General features: G+C 35.0%; 3 pseudogenes across 2 annotated transcripts; 2 read left to right on the top strand and 1 right to left on the bottom strand.

The window, feature by feature from the left end:
• Positions 1-2,482: 2,482 nt before the first annotated feature.
• LOC143540233 (autophagy-related protein 9-like) lies at positions 2,483-5,837 on the top strand (annotated as a pseudogene). The gene is made up of 9 exons (XR_013136567.1): positions 2,483-3,072; positions 3,132-3,451; positions 3,538-3,760; positions 3,843-4,022; positions 4,103-4,310; positions 4,518-4,595; positions 4,685-4,755; positions 4,845-4,956; positions 5,034-5,837. The product of XR_013136567.1 is annotated as an autophagy-related protein 9-like (transcript).
• A 716-nt stretch (positions 5,838-6,553) lies between these two features.
• LOC143540234 (RING-H2 finger protein ATL16-like) lies at positions 6,554-7,898 on the bottom strand (annotated as a pseudogene).
• Positions 7,899-11,086: 3,188 nt separating this feature from the next.
• Positions 11,087-15,629, top strand: LOC143540232 (hyoscyamine 6-dioxygenase-like; annotated as a pseudogene). The gene is made up of 4 exons (XR_013136566.1): positions 11,087-11,382; positions 13,000-13,247; positions 14,020-14,345; positions 15,381-15,629. The product of XR_013136566.1 is annotated as a hyoscyamine 6-dioxygenase-like (transcript).
• The last annotated feature ends 625 nt before the right edge of the window (positions 15,630-16,254 follow it).

A 16,254-nucleotide genomic window follows, 5' to 3' on the forward strand; every position in this document is an offset into this window, starting at 1 on the left:
CACCCGTCAATCGAAGATCATATCTATATCCATGAGTTCAATTCACCACAAATGCCTTAATAGGATAGAGAAAATGTAAAAACCAATAATTTAGTTATATAACATTGTCATAATAAAACAAAAACATTGTTTCATATACATGATATAAACAAGTTGTGGGGATGCAAGGGCGGTATTGGATGATGTAATCAAGGTATATGTTTTGGTCCAAACATCTAGTTAGAACGCTGGAGTTTATGTTAATTAGTTAACCTATAACACATGGGATGCCACACATTTATAGTTATCAATGATGGTCTTAATTATAAACCTCAAATCAATCTTACTTCTTATTAAAGAAAACTAATGAGTGCCGACTACAAATCTATATAAATTTTCTAGTATGCATCATAAGAACTTAAATCACAAGTATGTAATTGTGCAGGACAAATTAATTCGCAACACGTGCCTAAAATTACATAAGTTAAACGCAACGAGCAATTTTAAGAGTGAATTGCAATATTTAAAGATTGACACAATTAGATCATGAGTTTATGACATGTGGCTAAAAAGTCTATAATTTTCATCTAAATTTGTTTTTTTTTGTCATGGTTCAGAATCAAATAGTGCTTTTAAAACTGGACCGATTAGATCAAGAACTAAGCAACTGGTCTAATTGCGTGTATTCAAACCACTGGGTCACCAGTCAGACCGAGTGACTAGACCAGATTTTAAATAGTTACGTAATTTGTTTTCTTAAAGAATCTTATTTAGTGGTCTATATTTACTACTTTAAACTCTATGTTTGTTTATCAAGGCATATAAATGATCTAATTGTGTGTATTTACTACTTATTAATAATGCAAATAAAAGAAAATAAAGTGTCATTCTAAAGAATCAGAGAGAAACTTTGTATAGTATTGAAGAAGATCAATCACAAATGTTTAGTAATCAGTAATATATTTGTAACTATATATGTATATATATGATTTTATAACAATTATTATATTTTATTATAAATTCATTAAATAACCATATCTTTAGTTTTAATTATTTATAATGTCAACTAAGTTTTGAATCCAGTATAACATGAACTGGTATGTATGCCAATTCGACTACCAGTCCGATTTAAGAAAATGCCAATAATGCACATGTACGCCCAAAATTTTCTTTTATTTCCGGTTCGATTTTATAACAATTATTTGTCAGCACAAATTTTATTATCTTCGCTTAAAGATGTCACGTATAACAAAAGAATGAATTTTATTTCAGCGCATCGTCATGCATTTAGACGAGTGTTCACGAAGTTGGCTTTAGATGAGGGTTTTTCCCATATTGAAAGACGAGCGTGTTCCCTCAATTTAGCCGAGTAGCATTTGGAAGATCCGTTTGCATTTCAATAATAATAATAATAATAATAAATTGTTATTCAATATTCATTTCACATAATTTTTATTTCGAAATGAAACTGATCTCCAATCACACGCAATCATAATCGGGGCGTCTGTTCGGTGTTCGTTCTGCCGTCGTCCAGTATCTTCTTCTTCTTCTTATTATTTTCTTCTTCACTTTGTTCAATTCATTTTCATCTGGGTTTCACTGTAAAGCATTTATTATCGAATCATAATCGGAATGCAACGTCCACCGAACGCTCTGTTTCTTCACAGGTAAAACCAAACCGACTTAAAGTTTTCATTTTTATTTTTGGAAAAAAAAATGCACACCAACTGTTTGATTAAATGTTGCTTCCAAATTTGCCTTTCTTCTTTTCTTTTTCATCAAGTAATAATATTGGTACATGGGTTTGTTAAGTATCTGTATTAATGATATACAGATATGTGTTTGATTTACTCATTAGTCAGTTGTTTTTGTAATGCCTAATATATGTGCAGATGATTATAGTATGACCCAAATGCTTGTTGCTTTGTGAATTGTTGTAATTTTGATCTTTCTTTTGGGTTTTCTTGGTTTTTATTGCTATTGTGATTATTATATATTGATATATATTAGATATTTAATTATTTAGGTTTAGTTTGTTAGTGATCGTAAATCTTCACGGGTGTGATTCGGTACAAATGAAGTTAACCTACTAAACGTACCGATAACTTTAATTATTATTATTACTCGACAGTTTTGAATTAGAGTAATCACAATAATGAAGTACTGAAGTAGAGGAATAACCGAATAAGAATTACTCTAGTTATTTGTACATTTCACATGTTAAAAGCTGTTTGTATTTTATCTTAACACGTATCGTCATATTGCTGTCAGTCCAAATCTTTGTAAGTGTAAGTATGTTTGGTTTGTTATCTTACCAAAAGACCAATAATGAAGTTATGAATGACGAATGTTTCTTTTATTTGTGACGTTCTTCATTTGGTTTCCTTTTTAAGTTTCCGATATTAAATTGTTGCTCTACTTCTTTTTTCTCAGAAATTTGCTTTAAGCATTTAACTATTTTAGGGGATGAACAGAACTGTCTGTTTCTGCATACCATCATCTCATGTAAATGATGTTTGGTGGACAAAAACACGGCGCGTTTTTGAATAATTTAAAACGAAAGGTTCTTGGTGAATCATCGTTATCAAAAAGATTGCTTAGTGACGTGGCACATGAAATCGAGCTATCAGATTACCAAAAAGCCCCTAGTCAACGGTAGTGAAACTGAAAGTCCTTCATGGCTTCTAAACGGTGAACATTTGAAAGCAGAACCAATCGCAGATTTAGACCTTTTCTTTGAGAGAGTTTATAGCTATTATTGTGGGAAAGGCCTGCAATGTATCATCATAAAGTGGATAGTGGAACTTCTCACTCTTGGTTTTATCATATTATTTTCGGGGTTTTTCTTATTATTCTTTAATTGGAACGGTATAAGAAATGTAAAATGTGGGATGGATGCAGTCGAGTCGGGTAAAAAGCCGTGTGATTTGGCTAAAGAAGTTCTTCATCAGCATCCGTTGACCCCTTTGACTTTTCTAAAGTTGTGATTCTTGGTTATTTGGGAATCACTTCAAGTTACTGGATATTTTGTTTTCTAAGGTTTTTTGCTCAGTTGAAGGATATACTACATATTCGTGAGTTTTACATTAACAGGTATAAGTTAACAAATATTATTATTAGCTAGTTTTAGTATATAACCTTTTTTTTTTCAGTCTCAATGTAGAAGATAATGAGATACACACAACACCATGGTCAACAATTCTTGAAAAAGTAGTTCAAGTCCAAGAATCCAGACGGTTATGTGTAATCAAAGACCTTTCATGTCATGATATTATTATGAGAATGATGAGGAGAGAAAATTACTTGATTGGGATGCTGAACAAAGGGGTGCTTGCTTTCCCGATCTCTCAGTGGGTCCCAGGTGCGGGTCCCACTTCAAAAAAGGTCCAAATGGTACACGAAGTCGTCTAATGTTAACGAAGACTCTTGAATGGACGTTAAGTTGGTGCATTTTGCAAAACATGTTTGATAGGTTTGTAATATATTTTTTTAATAATAAATAAATTCATAATCTGTGTTTTTTATGTTTTGAAGTATTTCCTTTTGTGTATTTTGTAGAAACTTCTGTATCAGACGCGACTTTGTTACTGACTCCAAGAATTTAAAGAAAACGTTAATGGTAGTTGGGTTTGCAATGCTTCTACTTTCACCATGTCTTGTTGTATTCATGCTCGTATATCTATTTCTAAGACATGCTGAACAGTTCTATAAAGATCCTAGTACAGCATCATCTAGACGATGGTCAAATCTTTCAAAATGGGTATTAAGGGATTTTAACGAGGTACACACTTATTCATTTAATTTGTATGCTTGTTGTAAATTGTTATGCTTTATTGTTCATGTCATTAATCAATTGCTTTTAGGTTGATCATTTATTCAAGCAGCGGATCAATAGTAGTGTAGCACCAGCTTCTGATTACCTAAAACAGTTTCCGTCTCCTATTTTATCAATTATTGCAAAGTTTATATCTTTTGTGTCTGGTGGCTTTACTGCTGTTTTAATCATAATTGCTTTCATTGAAGAGTCTCTGCTGGAAGGCCATGTAATATTTTTTCTTACATGATTTTTGACCATATAAGTTACAGATGACAATTTCAACCCGTTATAAGTTATTTATTTCAGATTTTTGGGCGTAATCTTTTATGGTATGGTGCTGTTTTTGGAGCCATAACAGCTATTAGTCGAGCTGCGGTTTCAGATGCGCTTTTGGTGGTTGATCCACATGGGACTATGTCTCTTCTTTCACAACATACCCATTTTATGCCTAAAAGATGGCGTTGCGAAAGAAAAAAACGAGTTTGTCAGAATGGAGTTCGAAACTCTTTTTCAGGTATGTCTTGTTTTGTACAATTTATTAGCTTTAGCAACTGCAACTTGTGATTTTTATAGCTAAAATGTGAAAACTGGAGGTGGCAAAATGAACGAGTGGTCACAACAGTTACATTTTTTGTTTGTTCTCAAATCTTTTTACTATTAATGAACACCTTATGAAACAAATATAATTCCAATCTTTTAATAGAATATGTTTTATACGCAGTACACCGGGAAGATGTTGTTGGAGGAAATGGCGTCAATATTTCTAACTCCTTACATGCTTATCTTTGTAGTCCCAAAGGTATTATGTTACCATCTGTGCTTATATTTGTTCAGTTAAAATAATAATAGAAATAAAGGCTTAACAATTTGCACTAATCCATTGTGCAGCGGGCGGATGATATTTTGCAGTTCGTTAGGGATTTTACTGTGAATGTTGAAGGTGTTGGTGATGTTTGCAGGTGAAGTAGAAATTACTATTTACATATTTATATTTCAGTATTGTAATAGAAACATGCGTAAAGTTGTATTCATGATTTACATTTTGCAGCTTTAGTCTATTTGATTTCAAAAACCATGGCAATAGCAAGTATGCATCGCCACACAACTCGTCTAGTATCTTTAGGAGTTCTCAGGGGAAAAATGGAGAAATCATTCTTGAGGTAATCTTTGCACCTCACATTATTCCATTAATGAATATAAATAGCATATATTTTTCTTATGTTGGTATAATTATCAGATTTCATGGTAGCTACCCATTGTGGGAGCCGAACGTAGATGGAAAACAGTTTCTTTCAACACTGATGAAATTTCAGGCCCAAAGAAGCCCAAATCAAATGCAAGTCAGTTTTGATCATAAAAATCACCCTTACATTCTCGATTGCTACTACACATCACATCATCATAATCATAGGCCAAAAGACGTTGAGACACTTGTTAACGTTGAGGATGAACCCATTACAATTACATGGGCCCCGCCTGATATAGAATCTAACCAGGACCAGTTTGATGACAACTTGCGTATACCTATTGATGATCGAATCAATAACAATCTTGAAGCTTCTACATCTAGAACAGTTATACAACATTTTGACTTTAGGAACCCGAGCCAATCTACACGGAGCCATTGGTGGGCCAGGAGGGGTGGCTCGCCGGTGGCTAGGACTTCTGCGGGGTCTGAGGCTAGCTTTCTTGAACCTCCAAACTTCCGTGACAACAATTACTATGGCCACCACGATAATTTATCAGAAAAAAGCTTTCAAGAACAAGACAGGCGGTTCGGTCGGGGGATAAAGGAAGAGGATTTTAATTTATTATTTGATGATATATATGATGCACATTCGCAAAGTCCGCCAAGAACGTCTTTTTAAGAGATACATTTGGGATCTCAGGTATTTTGTTCTGTAAATGTTTTTGTGCAGAATTTTTACCCTTTGAATTTATTATGAAATCAATATTTTGCAAGAAAACTTTTAACAGACGGCAAAATAGGCAGGATAGATTACATGTTAAAACAGGTAATATGAAAATCAGTGTTTTTTTTACAATGTTTGATAGGCTTCTTGTAAACAAACCGAACGGACAAGAACATGATTTGTTAATATATTTTTTTTCAACTTTAACCGAATAAACAAACAAACATGAATGAATTTTCTTGTTCATGTTCGTTTGTTAAGAAACTTAAGTTAAAACTGCACGTCAGAGAATTACACGCCTCTCAATGCCTTAAGATCTCCAATCATCTATAATTTCTAGTTTGTACTTTTACAACATTTTAAGTTGAACATGTTATTGGTGTTCATTAGTTCATACACCATCTCCTTTTGCAGTTTGCTTGGTTACTTATTAATTTAATGACGATGATTAACAATATAAACCAACGTTCATAACTTACTGTACTTGCTTCTATTAGTCTATTACATGTTTTTTTTGTAGACATTAACACTAAATAAACACTATAATGGCTATTTTATTATGTTACTATTTTACATATTTTTATCAACATTTAACCCTACACAATCCACTTTTGGGTTAAAAGTGGAGATTGCCATATCTTTTGTACTATTGTTTTGCATCCCAAAAATTTATACAGTTTTGTTGTCATGCCACTAAATGCTAACCTTTTTTGCAAATGAGTGGCATAGTCACTTCAAAGATTTAGTTAAGTCTATCATACCTTTTTCACAAACATCAACATTAAGCAAAACAAAAATGCACAGAAAATCAAGATCCTTAGTGACAAATTTCTTTCTGTCACAATTCAGTTTCTGCAAGTGAAAAGTGACTATAATAATATCTTTGCCACACCTCAAAAAGAACAAATAAATCAAAAACAAGAAATCAAACAATCATCTAATATTGTAATTACATCTCAAGAGGAAGGATAGCGCTCCGTGACCCTCGCGTGTTATATACGAACGAGGAAAAATGGTCTTTTCGTTCTGTTTGCTTCTTCATGGTTCCGTATAATATCTTGAACCGATAAGTAAACGTGACAGTCAGCTGCAGAATCCATCGAGAATGACCTCCTAAGCGGCTGTATTACAAGCTCTTCATCTTTCGTGACACCACCCCTTTCGTCACTAATTCCTGTTCAATGTGACACTTTCTTGACTCATGTGAGTACTCGCCCAATTCAATTGTTACATAACCTTGATCGCTACTTGCCGGGCTGTTATGGGCCAATGATGGCGGATCTTGCGGTGAAGTAGTCGGGACCATCGTGCCCAATGTGCTCGTTGGATACCGGGCATCACCCGAGATGCTCAACCGACAAATCGGGCAGTTGGGGTTGCTCCGAAGCCAAATGTCAATGCAGTGTAAATGGAATCCATGATCACAACTAGGAAGCACTCGCAAAGTATCCGAATCTTGAAACTCATTTAAACAAACAACACATTTGTGTAATCTTTTATAATCACCATCCCGATTATTATACCGACAAACGGGTATTTGTTGGATCAGCGACTCGTCGAGCCCGGTGATCTGCCACACCGGGGTGGAGTAGATTGACGGTGGTGGTTCCACAGCGGTGGTTCGGGTCATCAAGAATCTAGTTAACGGGTAGCAACATTTGGTGATTAAAAAGTAGCTAAGTATAAGGAACGTGATGGCGGTGATGCAGGCTATCGCGATGGCTAGTAGCGGGAACCCGGCGGCGTTTGTTGCGGATGGTTTGTAGGTGGTGTTTTGGTGGTTTGTGATGGACCGGTGGTTGAAGTTGTGGACATGTTTGTGAACAGAAGTAATGTCCATTTGTGGATGGGTTTGAAATTAAGTTTGTGTTGGGGTATATTATTATAAGTATAATAAGACAGTGAGATTGAGAATGAGAAGACATAGTTGTTAAATACCGAATCATGAAATTATTATTAGTGTTTTAATGTTTCAAGGTTGATTTGAAAGTTTGGTTATTTTAATGAAAGTAAAGGGAAATCCAGGTAAAGGATGTAGCATGATAATTGGCTAATGCTAGATTGTTCCTAATATGGGGGGCTTGTATCATTGCTAGCGTGGGTAACCTCTTGAGAGCCTCTTTATATTTTTTTACTTGGTTTTTATTTACATGTGGTTTTACACTATGGCATGATGAGCTGGAGGCCATGAACTCCACCTCAGCATTTGTTGATCACCTAGTGTTTTTGGGTTTTTTTTAAAGTTAGGTTTATTATATTAGCTTGACTAAATTGCGACAAACAAGGACTCGGGTGTCCTCTTACAAATGTGAGGTTATGCATACAAACGTAGGGTGAAAGTTAGGTTTTTAAAGGATAAGACCCTCCAGTATGGGGTGCGGATGAGATGTTGGCTGGGCGCCGTTGGGCGCGGCACCCCACCAAGGGGCGCCCTTGGTGGTGGGGCGTCGGATCGTTCCAACGATGGGGCCAATGGGTGTGGAGGTGCCCCCCCTCCAACGGCTCTCTTCATCTCTCTCTCTCGCACACATACATACAGATGCATACATACACACACATATATATATGTAAAAATGGGCGTCCTTGGGGCATTAAACCATAGCGGGACATTATTGGTTGGGGCTTCGATGCCCCCGCTGCTTACGTGGCGCTGACGTGACACTGTGGAGGGGCTTTTGATCCCCCCCCCACCCACCTTAGAGGATAGTCTAATTGTCGTTCCCAAAAAATAAGAAAAAAAGTATGCATGGCTAACATTATCGTGTGAAGTTACGACAAATATAGCCATTATATGACTACAACTTATATGTGGATCCGCGTACTTATATTAGTTAGATCGGAAATACTTCAGAACTTTAAATTAATTTGTCCTCAGCACTCAAGTAAGTCAACTTATTTATATTAATGGTATGGAATGGTTATGTGTGTTGCGATGACTGGCGACTCAAGATTCAAGCCCTCCTTTAGTTCCTGCCCAATAGTTCGGGACATCTCCGGTTACTCAGTTCCGTCTGATATTGAAGTCGAGTCCACTAGGTGTTGTTCTCCCTGTAAAATGTTTGTAGGTGGAATATCTTGGTTATCCATTTGTTGTGGTTACAGTCCGGTTATAAGTTGGTGTTTTGTATGTTTTTAGCATAGTTGATTAATGAAAGTTTGCTTTGCTAGTCAAGAAAAAGAATCTGATACACTAATATTGAAATTCTTGTTCAAACAATTGCATGTGACACGATTTATTTCATTTTATGTTTTGCTTAGTTTAGTTCAAGGGAGGTAGGAATACCGGAAAGCTTGATACGATATTAGTGGTGATAGGCTTAACATAAATTCGTAAGTCAATGTGTCCTGACTTACTGCTTCACATGAGTTCAAGATCATCTCCTCTACGAGGTTTAGGTTATCTTATGCTAAGGGTAGTGGGGCTTGGTTGAGCCCCAAGTGATCCAATATATTTGCGCCACGTAGGCGTTGATGTGGCACAAGATCAAGCCCCTCAACCAAGCCCCAGAGGGTGTAGTGGTTCAGGTGATCAGGGGCTTGATTGATTTTTTTTTATTTATTATTTTGTTTGTTATATACACAAATATAAATTAAAATACTTCATTAAAACATAAATAAAAAGGAAAATAAAAAAATACATATAAATAGTGCTTTTATTTTTTGTGTTGCCAATTCCTTCCGAATACGTTCTTTTTCTTCCTCTATTAGCGCTTGGTCGTTTTGCCGGCTCCGGTTGTGTTTCCGGGACCGAAAAATCGGGTTGTGACATCCCAATGAACTCTTGAAACGAATCGTCGTCCATGTAGTTACATTCCTCGGGAAATTGAGTGTCGTTGATGTTGCCCCAACCCGACATGGTTTGTAACTTGATAGATTCTTAAATTATTAGAGAGAAATGTAGTGAGAATGGTGTGTTGTTATTATAAGATGAGGTAGTTATTTATAATGTGTTATTTATTAAAAAAAAAGGAATTAAAAATAGCCAACGGCTATTTTTTTGAAAACCCAAACATCCCAACGGCTATTTTGCTCCCGCGGTCACACCCATGCCAGACCACCGTGCCCCGGCTCACCTGAGGGATGTAGCGGTGTTCGCGAGCCACGTTGGCGGCCGTGCCCCCCGCTCTCCTCTCACTACCCTCAGCCTTAGTCATGAGAAGATTTGACTTGGCCAAGAATAGGAATATGATACAATAAAAACATTCTACTTTTGTCAAATTGTTTACAGAGACTTTGTCAAGGATTAAAATTAAATACATTGTGTTTATCAAATTAGCCATTTTAAAGCAAAAAAAAATAATATATTGTGTTTTTTCTTATTTTGGTTTCGTCCTGTTTTTGTATATTTTTTTAGAAGGTCAACATCATTCCACACTGCACTACAATTCACCAACCAGGGCGGGTTTTTCTTACCAATGAAAATGATAAGAGGGCGAGTACTGTGAATGACGGTGAGGTGATGATGGTTTTGACTTGTGGCATAAGGTGGGTTGATGGTGTTTTGACATGGAGTTGAAGGATGGGTGGTGGTGGTTTAACCATCACATTTGATTTAACATCAACTATAATTGTAATTATCTTATATACGTTGTGCCACATAACCAACGATGTTTAGAACTTCCAAATTTTACAATAAGATGTATTCAATTTTTACCATATGAAGTTAAATGAGAAAACCACACTGACGAGAAAGACATTAACATTGATGAATAATACTATTTGGTTACAACTTAAGGATGACCAATGTGATTTACTTTTAAAATGAGTCAGGGGTTCAATCTTTACTAGAGATGGTTTGCAAATAATTACATTTTTGGTTTTAAAATAAACCGAACAAAATAAGAATTTGGTGTCACTAGAGATGGTTTGTAAATAATTACATTTTTGGTTTTAAAATAAACCGAACAAAATAAGAATTATTGGTGGTGAAGTTGTTGGTGACGTGGCAACATCAATGAGAAAACACACTTTTGATTATATATGTCTTGGGCTGTAACAAAGGCTAAATTGGGCTGACAAATTGGATCATGGATCGGTGATATTTATTTAATACTGTTTTATGGCTACTATTTAATGAACATGAGCCTTCACTCAGTCACATTGTTAAGACTCGAAGATATATAATTAACAAACTACTTGATTAACTGCATACATTATAGATTCCGAATTAAAACAAATCACTCAAACAAGTGTCATTTTGTTTTTATCTGTTTCGTCATTTTGTATTGTATTGAGTTGTAAACTAATTTTGTTTATATAACCTATAATAATCCACCGTTTCCAGACAATTTCATTTTTTAAATACCCAACAATAGTATTTTATACTTTTTTCAAATCTGTTTCCTAAGTTTTATTCTAATACCAAAAACTCACATCTTAAACTTGGGACATAAAAATAACCATTGACCATTGACTTCTAACTTTATAAAGAAGGTAGAGGACACACAAGTTCTCATCAACAAAAGCCATGGAGAAGCTACTTTCAAGCTGGTCTTCCACTGTTAAAACCTTGCCAGAAAGTTACGTTTTCCCGATCGATTCAAGACCTGGAGATACAACCGTGCCTTTTTGCAACACGATACCCGTGGTTGACCTTGAACACGCACTTGCTCGTGGTCGACATGTTGCGGTTCAACAAATTATTAGAGCTGTCAAGAATATGGTTTATTTCAGGTTTGTCATATAACTGTTTTCTTATGACATGCGGCATATGATGTATATATGTGTGAACCCTCGGGTGGGCAAAAGTGAAATTGCACTAATTTTGACGTTATTTTACTAATCTCGTGAAAATAACGTTAAAAGTGACGGACGGTTAATCAGGCATCATGTAGTGGCGTTGATAGCTGAAAGATAAGGGTACATACACCGATCAGCCGGTGTCCCGATGATTGAGTGCTATGTGCCTTATGTCCAAGGCTTGATGCAAAACTACTATCGAGCCGGGGGTCTCACCGGAAGCAGCCTCTCTATCCCTATGGGGTAGAGGTAAGGCTGTCTACATCTTACCCTCCTCAGACCCTACCATAGCTTTGCTATTGGTGGGATATACTGAGTACGATGATGATGATGATGATTATGACATGCGGCAAATGCACCACACTACTCTAAGGCCCCGCTTGGTTCATGAAATTTAGTTGAATCATTGATGATTTTTAATCATTTTAGTATAACTTACTAGTGGCCCCACTATTTTTGTTTGCATTAACTAACCCTATACTTTTTTGGTAAAACCTATCATTTGATAATTTGACTTTCTTCAACTCGGTTCCAATCCGGAAGAGGGGGGGGGGGGGGGGGGGGGGTTGCAAAAACCGGTTTTGACTTTTGTTAACTTTAACAAAAGTTAACAAAATGGATTTGAACTTGAGATCTTGCAAACCCTATAAACACCCAGCTAGGACTCAAGATGTTTTCTTCTTGAATACCTTTCTCTCAAATTTAAGGTTTACGCAAAACCGAAAAAACCGAGCATAAACTGAAAAGACCAAACCGAAAAACCGAGCATAAACTGAAAAGACCAAACCGGAATAACCGAACCGGAACAAAAAACGACGATTAGGTTTTATGTTTTCTTCTAAATCAAACTTTTGGTTCCTTTTCGGTTTTGCGTGTAACTAAAACTAATATATCAAATCGAACTTATGGATTTTCGTTTTCTACTTGAATTTTAAGTTATAATAATTTAATGTATAACATTAGCCAATTATGTAATCCCAAATGTATAATAATCAAATAGTTGTTAACTAACAAAAGTATTTAGGCCAAAATTTATTATCTTGGCCTACTTTTCAAGTCTGGCAAAATTGAAAAAGAAACCAAATGTTTTTTAAAAACTCAAAAGCTGGAATTTGGTTTGAGCCCAAAACCGAACCAAGCCATAAATAAAAAAAATAATAAAAAGAATAATGGAAAATCACCGCCAAAAATTTGAAAAATATTCAAAATAAAAAATATTGAATTAATAGTTCAATTTTTCTTTGAAAAGATATACATAAATATCTTTCTATGTATCATTAATATGCGCAGAATCGCTCTACAACTTTTTATGGAATCAACAAAAACTATTATTAAGAAATACATTGACAATAACGAAACAAATCAAGAAAAATAAAATAAAATAAATAAAATGGACTTTATTTCGACTATCAATGTAAAAAAGGCTTTTGATAATCTTAGAAATAGTAAGGGGAAGTCACATATTTTTTTTGATTTATCTTACTTGTCACAAAAATATGTATAAACACCTACTTGAAATGATGCTTTATTTTTGTAAACTTTTGAAACTAGCTGATCAACCATGGAGTTGATGATGGGTTATTGAATGACACAATGAGTGTCGTGCACGAGTTCTTTGACATGCCAAACGAGGACAAGGCCAGTGTTTACTCGGAAGACCCGACTAACAAGTGTAGGCTCTACACAAGCACCTACGATTATGAAAACGAAAAAGTTTTATGGCGAGACAACTTACGACACCATTGTAGCCCAATTGAAGACTTCATTCATTTGTGGCCTCAAAAGCCAGCTAGATCTCGGTAAATGGGGCTCTTTTTATTATTGTTTTCTTTTTTTTAGACCCTGAAAGTTTAGGTTATTTCTAACTTGGGGCGTGAATCTTGCCGGGTAGGGTTTTGGGTTGACGTGTTGAGATTCATCAACCCTAACCTAACCCATATTTTTTCGCTCCATGTTGACCCATTTAAATTCGTGACGTGTTTCGGATCGACCCATTTTACGTTAATTTATGAATATGAGTAAAACCTAATGACTTAGTAACAATTTAAGCAATTAGTTACTCTAATTCATATAAAACAATTTTTAATCTGTGGTATTTTCAATTGTTTTTGTATATTTGTCTCTCATTCCCAATTAACATATTTGGGTTTACAAATTTAGCTCATAATTAGAGGATGCGAACAGAAATAATAATAGAACAAATATTTATATTTAGAACTAATAAAATAAAAAATGTTAGTAGTGAAGAGTACATAAAAAAGTTTTAAAAAAAAATTACTTACAAAAGTTAATAGTTATATGAAAAATTAAAAAAATAACATATTTAACTTTAAAATTTAACACTTATAAAGTGTCAACTTCTCTAAACTCTTAAATGAGTTAACATGTCAACGCATTTTTTCACATGTTGTGTTTCGGCTGACTCGTATCATAAAAGGATGGTGTTTATCTTGAGAAAACGAGTCATGTTAGTTGATCTAAAACCTAATTTATTTCGTGTTGTGTCACGAAATGCCGTTCCTAATTGTAACAACCTTGCTTTTTTTTTTTGTTTTATTTTTTCTTATGTAGGGATGTTGTTGGGGAATTTTCACTTCAAGTGGGTAACTTGTCAGTTGTCAGCGAGAATACTGGATTTGATTTGTGAAGGACTTGGGCTTGGGCCTGGGTATTTTGGAGATGAACTTACTGGGGTCCAGTTGTTTTCAGCCAAACACTACCAACCATGCCCCAACCCAAGTTTGGCATTGGGCTTACCCAAACACTGTGATGCTAATCTCATCACTTTCCTTCTTCAAGATGAAATATAAGGGCTTCAAGTGTTTAGGAATGGAGAATGGGCTGGGGTTCAGCCCATTCATAATGCCTTTGTTGTTATTCTTGGTCACCAAGCCCAGGTTAGTTACCGTTAGGTGAACAAATCGGGTATCTCTAATACCCGGTTTCAAGGTATGACCCGGTATTGAAAAATCAGATATTAGTCATATCAGGGCCAAGTTCGGGACGGAAATTATTTCTAAAAACCATACCATATGTTCGGGTTCATAGAAACGAATATTCTAAAAGCGAGTATTTGAATCCTCTATTTCTAGGGTATTGAGAAAAACATATTTTCGGGTATAGATTGGGTTTTTAAGGGGCTGCAATTTTTGGGGGGTATTTTTCGGGTTTTCTTTTCATGTATTTTTAATGTATAGATCGGGTATGTGAAAACCCGGTTCTGGTTTCGGATATTATCGGGTATAATTGGGTCTGGTTCCGGGTACGAGTTTTGGTATTGACATGCATACCCTATCCGTACCCTACTGGTAGGGTCGAGTACGAGTTCAGGTAGTTAAAACCCGGCTCCGGGTTATTTTTCGAACCAAGTTTCATATTCGGGTTTTTTTGTGCGCCTCTACCATTTGTGTCATTGTTTAAAAAAGAATATATCTTAAAAGCAAACCGTTTTTATCTTTATTTTATTTTGAATGTAGTATGTTATATAGTGAAAAGATCCAATACATTAATCCTTAACGTACATTAACGTATGCGAATCCCGTTTTTCACGAATCGATCCATGAAATCACATCCCAACATCTCGGAATCGTCAATACATATCCAATTAATCATTGGTTAACCGAAAAAAACAGTTTTGGATCGTAATCGATCAATTTTTTACTTTTTTCACGAAGACCGTTTTTTGAGCGTTTTCTGAGCGTTTTAGGTTTTTGGCCGAGCGTTTAAGTTTTTGTGAGCGTTTTCTGAGCGTTTTAGGTTTTTGCCTTTGAGCGTCTCGCGTACCTCTCGTACGTTAAGGCATTAGCGTACAGTATCTCTACCCTTGTTATATATATCTTTTTTTGAAGTGTGTTTTATATTTTGATGTTGTTTTAGTATCTCAAATACTTTTCCTCTTAATTTCCTTTACATGTTTACTAATTGAAATGCAGGTTATCAGCAACGGAAAGCTAATAAGTCCTGAACATAGAGCGATCACGAACTCAACAAATCATCGCACATCAATTGTCTATTCTATAAATCCGAAACCCAAAACCATCACAGAACCTGCTAAAGCTTTTATTAACAAATCCAATCTTGCGCTATATCGAGCCTTCCCATTTAGAGAATTTCTTAAAACCTATGAAGTGGAGAAAGATTACAATGAAGGAGCATTAGAGGATTTTAAGGTTAGAGTGTGAATTGGGCTCAATCTCATCGTGACGATGAGATTGAGAGACACGTGTCAGTTTTTAATTGGGTTGTTTGAATTTCGTGTTTAACTTCCTAATTTATGCGTGAAGATGAACTTGGAGGTGCACTTTAGAATCTGTCTTCAAATTAGTCACTTTAAGAATGTGCCTTTATCATGATTTATTTAACAAATATCATGAGATTTATATTTGAAAGTGTTTCATCATTTAATAAGAAAGATGATGATTGCGTTTTTTTAAGGCAACTAAAGCACTTTCTTTTTATTATTATTACCTTTTTATAATTAATTTTTTATTCTTTTAATTATAGCTAAATAAGAATATAAAAATTTAAGTTTTATTACATTTAAAACAAAAATACAAAATAAAACTAACAATGACGCAATCCGGATATTAATATCGAGTCCATTCAATTCAAGCGGTTCATTGTTTTCCAACAAGTGCACCAGTAGCGTGACTAGTTCAATGATCAATGCACTTTTCAAAACATGTTATCTAAAATGTTAACTTTTGTATAAATTAATATTAACAAACTTGAAAACTGAAAAGTAATAATATCGATCTTGTTAATCACATGCATGCATCGTATCTACATTATCTCAATATATAGACA

This window comes from Bidens hawaiensis, unplaced genomic scaffold (assembly GCF_021521415.1).
Source record: "Bidens hawaiensis isolate Kalapana, Puna unplaced genomic scaffold, B.hawaiensis_p1.1 tig00012184_1, whole genome shotgun sequence".
Classification (NCBI taxonomy): Eukaryota; Viridiplantae; Streptophyta; class Magnoliopsida; order Asterales; family Asteraceae; genus Bidens; species Bidens hawaiensis.